Source organism: Onthophagus taurus, chromosome 1, assembly GCF_036711975.1.
Source record: "Onthophagus taurus isolate NC chromosome 1, IU_Otau_3.0, whole genome shotgun sequence".
NCBI lineage: Eukaryota > Metazoa > Arthropoda > Insecta > Coleoptera > Scarabaeidae > Onthophagus > Onthophagus taurus.
In genome coordinates, this window is record NC_091966.1 from 12799283 (window position 1) to 12805282 (window position 6000).

General features: G+C 31.4%; 1 long non-coding RNA gene across 1 annotated transcript; it reads right to left on the reverse strand.

The window, feature by feature from the left end:
• Positions 1-2946: 2946 nt before the first annotated feature.
• Positions 2947-5096, reverse strand: LOC139430313 (uncharacterized). Its single transcript, XR_011640781.1, has 2 exons — positions 3742-5096; positions 2947-3139 (listed from the first exon to the last, which is right to left on the reverse strand). It is a non-coding gene; the product is annotated as an uncharacterized lncRNA (long non-coding RNA).
• Between the last annotated feature and the right edge of the window lie 904 nt (positions 5097-6000).

Consider the following 6000-nt stretch of genomic DNA (forward strand, 5'->3'; position numbering starts at 1 on the left):
CGTATCCTGGAATTTCAGTCTGTTTTCCCGTTTTTTCTATCAATTTCTGCCTTGTTTCTCTTCTTGGGCCCTTTGCCACGTATTTCTACCACTTCAATGTCACTTTCCTCATTTTGATTAGTTAGTTGTTCTACTTCTTCATCTTCCAGCATAAGTATCTCACTAGCACTAGTAATAACGTCATCTTCTATGCTGTTTGTTCAGAATTATCCAATGGGAAATTTTTTAATTCAACACAAACTTTTTCAGTCTCAACCAAAAGTTCTTCATCAGTCAAAGCTTTGTTCAAGTACCAAAACATATCTATATTTGCTTGGCTCATTTTTACATCAATCCCAATATTGTACCTGTTATTATCCTGACGGTACTTTTACGTACCAAATACAAAATGTATCTTTTTTCGGGATAAAAATAAGAAATGTTTGAAAATTGTAATTGCAATACGTAAACAATACAAGAAGCTGCTTAAAATCACACCTAATAACCATTTATCAAAGAGATATCTTTTTGAATAGCAAAATTCAGCAACTGCTGAAACTGCTGCGTGTAACTGTTTAAGCGAGTATACTGGAAGATTAAATCTTGATCATGACTTTTTAAACAAATTTTTTCTGAAACCTATAAGGGAATACTTAAATTATAATGTCAGAACGTTGAGAAGAAATTGGACATGATTGGTAACCTTAGAATAAAAAAAATAAAAGAATTTCATAAAACATCATCATCAACGAAAAGATTTACGATTGGCATTATAGTGCAAGAAGCTCCGAGGTCTGCGATTTCCATAATCATAATAATAAGTTATAAGTCATTTTTGTGCCTTGCAGTAGTCACTCGTCGCCGGGTTCGAACCGAACCGGTTAGGTTCTGTGTTCGGAGCGTGAGTACTCCTTGCCCTAAAGAAATAATTTATATTCAAATCGCCCTAACGAGCGAACCCATTTTAATAATTCGTTAAAAAATCGTATTGTACAAAATGGGATGGCCGCGAGTGCTTAACTGTAATAGCAGTCAGGTTCGGTATCCTGTAATTATTAAGTAACCACCGGAGGGAGAGCAATAGAAAAGACCAGCAAAAGTGTAAGAGAGAGCGACGAAAAAGGCAATGCTCGCGTTTACCATTAATTAAAACGTACGATGCTGAAGTTAGGTAGCCGCCTCACTAACATGATTTATACTCGGATCGTTTATAACGCGTGTGATTCATTTTTAATGGCCCCATCATGTGCAATTTGTATGTTAAGATGGGACGCTTTGAAACACTTTAGGTCATCTAGTATAATATAACCTTTAATGGGAGAACATTTACTTAAAATATGGCCGGGTTTTTTTTTAATGTAAGAAATTTAGTTAAAAAAATTTCCTCATTTCTATATAAAATGAAAAGCATACAACCTACTAATTATTTCTCTTGTGTATGCGTCAAATGTTGTGTACGTATAGGTACATTATCAATTACGGTGTGAGTGTAATGAGCGGTGAATATTAATTTGGCACGCATCGCTGTATGAAGTGCTCGATCGGTTCTCCGTGTATGTATATAATTACAGGTCGGGAGGCGCCGAGTTCGCACGCGAAAAGCCAATAATACTCCGGGCGGGCGATTTGTGAACACCGAGAGAGTGTTCTGCCCACCACAGAACGCAAAGGCTTTGCCACCTTCTGAGTTGCTTCGGACACGTGAAACCGTCGCGATTTACCTGCGGATAGTGGGTTACGCGACTGCGAATAAACCGTGCCACGCCCCTGTAAGGGACTTGCCGATAACATCGTCAAGAAATTAATGGTTAGCCGTTAGGGTAGAATTTTTCTGGAAATTCCTACGCGAACATGGTCAGCTATGAGATCGATAAAAGTTTCTTGTAACAAATGATCGAATTTTATCTACCCAGAAAACGTGTGAAGTCAAGAATACAATAGAAATTCAACCTTATTCTGTAACTAAATCGAAATGTGTGATCGAAATCGAAATTTATGATATCGACAACACAAGAATTTCGATTATCGACTACGAATGTCGATTTACATCGTTACACGCCAATCTGATGTATGATTATCTTCGCACGAATATCTTTTTAGATGCTAATTACTAGTTTTAATTCTATACTTTCAAAATTGGCGTTTTCATCAACAAAATCATTCATAAATTAGAAACTAAAAGCGATGGGAAGAAACGTTTCGTTATTTTGTGTTAAGAGGCTACTTTACCATACAGCTCAGCAAATTACAAAAAACATACATTATTTATGAAAATATTTGGATGAAATTTTGTACATAGCTTCTTCTAACAATTCTACATAACGCATGGTGAAAATTTTTAAAGTTTTCCAAAAAAAGGGGTTTTTTTCCTCAATATTATAGAATTTGGTCGTTCTTTTTTAGCTTGCATGATAGTATACTTGAAAATAGTAACATTTTTCAAATAAATTTTTTCAAAATTTTTAGTTATAAAGGAATAGTTTGTAATTTGCTAAAATTGCAATAAGGTAGCGTAAAAATGAATATTTTCCGTCAAGATTCCCACGAAGTATTACCACCGCGTTAGTCCCGCCTCCTGCCGACTGAGCGGCGCTGACATCGACTCTCTTCATCGAAGCTCCTTGTTTTATCTATTACTTTTTAATGTGGTAGAGAAAATAATCATTTCCAAAAGTACGTTTTGAACTTTATTTTCCGTGATTTTCTACTAATAATTGTGTAATTTAACAAAATTTTTGAATTTATAGTCAATAGTTGTTATTTTATTGTGTACTATAGTGTTAGTTTAATTTAGTTTGTGTAAAGTTTTTATAAACAATGGGTAAGTATGTTCATCTAAAAAACTACCCCTTAGCATTTGAAGATGTTCTCGAAAAAGGAGTAATAGACGGTAATAATTTACGATATAAATTTTTATAAAATCTAAAATTTCATATTTTATAGTCCGAGATTTAATTGAAAAATGTATTCATTCCGAAAGGTAAGTTAAATTTTATTAATTTTATTGTATAAACTGTGGCACACATAAAAAGGACTTATTTAAAAAGAATAAACCATCACAGTAAAAATTAAAACGATACATTATTTGAAGCGATACCATAAGATAAATAATACAAATGATGCAGAACCAAATACTGATGGTGGAGAATAATCCATTCAACTGCAACAAAACTCACATTAAATTTATTAATGAGTCAAAAGAAGGGCTTAGCAGCTCATTTCTTTTATGTTTTATGTGCGGGATAAAAAAGAAGCTTTACACTGAAGAAAGCAAAGAGTCTATTGAGATAAACTCTGCTGTTGTTTCTGTTATCTGTCGGTACCGGATATACACAGGCTGAAGAATTATTGTTATGTGTGGATATACCATTTATGTTAACAAAACCATTCCAAAAATATCGAGAAACCGTAAGTGACATGGCATAGCAGTCTATGAAGAACGCAGGTAAAGAAGAATTAATTTAGTTACAGCTTCAGAAGAAGTAAATAAAAACTGAATAAAGACTGTAAACGCTAAACGCTCGAACGTCAATTACGATGCATCATCCGGAGTGGTACTGCTATAAAATAATTGTATACATAAAAAAAAATACTCGTGTATACGGGGTAATTCAGGTAGGTAGCGAAAGCCGATCAGGGTAATGATAGCAATTCGGTTATAATTTATGAGTGACATTTCACACGAAGAATATAAAAGAAAGAAGAATTTATTAGAAACTTGCAAGATGGATGCATTAACAGAAATAAAATACAAATTCTTACCAGAAGCTAAAGTACCAATCAGATATGGATCCAAGAAAGGTATCTGTGCCTAACTGCATCGAGATTTGGTGATGTATGTAGGATGAGAAATGACACGTCTTGCTTAAATAAAGTTAAATCAATCTTGTACTCGAAATTTGCTAGAAATAATAGCACTAACATGGCTAAGACTATGAATGGCTTGCATTAAAAAAATTTGAAAGTAAATATAACTTGCCAGCAAACTTTTGAGCTCTATTCATCCGTAGGATGTACGGATTCTTAGTTGCAAGTCCAAATGAAACAATAAAAAACGAAAATGCCATCGTCGAGGTGAAGTGTCCAGCGAATTTCAAGAGCTTACATCTATTCAACGATGGCAAATTAAAATTTCCTAAAGATTTTTCTAGTCAGGGCTGTTTTATTTATTACACTATTAGCCATATTTTGTATACTTGAATCATTATTTAATATTATTATTAATTAGGTATTACATATTATTTCATTTACTTATACAAGGTGATACAGACCATGCAGTCCATTTTTTTAAACAGAAATATTAAAAAAGTTCGAATGAAAAGTAATAATATTCATAAAGGAACCACATTTATTCAGCTATTTTTTCTTTAATTTTTGTAACTACCTGTGTTTTCAAATAAAATTACTTACACGGTTACTCTGAGACACCTGTATATCAAACGAACGCATAATAATACAACAAAGATATAATTTATAAATGTTGTACCGAACTTTTCACATTCCCTGTATTGCAAATATATCTATTTTAATATAAAATGGAGTTATAAATGTTATTTTCGTTTCAAAATGATATAAATGTTTTATGCCTCGCAAAATTATTTATTGCATTTGAAATTGATTTTTGCCTTACATTCAATTGAATTATAAACCCATAATCTTAGATGTTCTCAACTTCTTTCTCTAATTTCTCTATTAAAAAATTAATATTCTATTCATATCGAAAAAAAGCATTAAAAAACTGATATTTGCGTAATGTAAATTGTTGTGAACCAAAATACTTAAAAAAACAAACGTAGTAAAAAGGTGGGCTACGACTACGATTATTAATAAAAAATCAAAATAATAACTAAAATAATAAATAAATTGGAAAGTCAATAAAAAGATTGATTGTAATTCATAATTAAGAAAAATTGTTAATAAACAATAATATTTAGAAGAAGTCGTTTAATTTCTTCATTAACAACATCGACGAGAAAAAGAATCGTAATAAAATAAACACGATGTTTTTTTATCTATAAAGGGTCGGGCCTAGTAGAAAATAAACTCCGCCTCGTTGCTTCCGAACGTCCGTCGTCTGCGCCCCTCAGAAACTGACCGACCTGGTAAAGTGGGCTCTTAAGAGTTCGGAAGCAACGAGGCGGAGTTTGTTTTCTACTAGGCCCGACCCTTTATAGATAAAAAAAACATCGTGTTTATTTTATTACGATTCTTTTTCTCGTCGATGTTGTTAATGAAGAAATTAAACGACTTCTAAATATTATTGTTTATTAACAATTTTTCTTAATTACGAATCACAATCAATCTTTTTATTGACTTTCCAATTTATTTATTATTTTGATTTTTTATTAATAATCGTAGTCGTAGCCCACTTTTTTACTACGTTCGTTTTTTTTAAATATTTTGGTTCACAACAATTTACATTACGCAAATATCAGTTTTTAATGCTTTTTTCGATATGAATAGAATATTAATTTTTTAATAGAGAAATTAGCGAAAGACGTTGAGAACATCTAAGATTGTGGGTTTATAATTCAATTCAATGTAAGGCAAACATCAATTTCAAATGCAATAAATAATTTTGCGAGTCATAAAACATTTATATCATTTTAAAACGAAAATAACATTGATAACTTCATTTTATATTAAAATAGATATATTTGCAATACAGGGAATGTGAAAAGTTCGGTACAACATTTATAAATTATATCTTTGTTGTATTATTATGCGTTCGTTTGATATACAGGTGTCTCAGAATAATCGTGTAAGTAATTTTATTTGAAAACACAGGTAGTTACAAAAATTAAAGAAAAAATTTAATAGCTGAATAAATGTGGTTTCTTGGCTGTGCAAAGCATATCCATTTTATGAATATTATTACTTTTCATTCTAACTTTTTGAATATTTCCGTTTAAAAAAATGGACTGCAGTAAATGAAATAATATGTAATACCTAATTAATAATAATATTAAATAATGATTCAAGTATACAAAATATGGCTAATAGTGTAATAAATAAAACAGC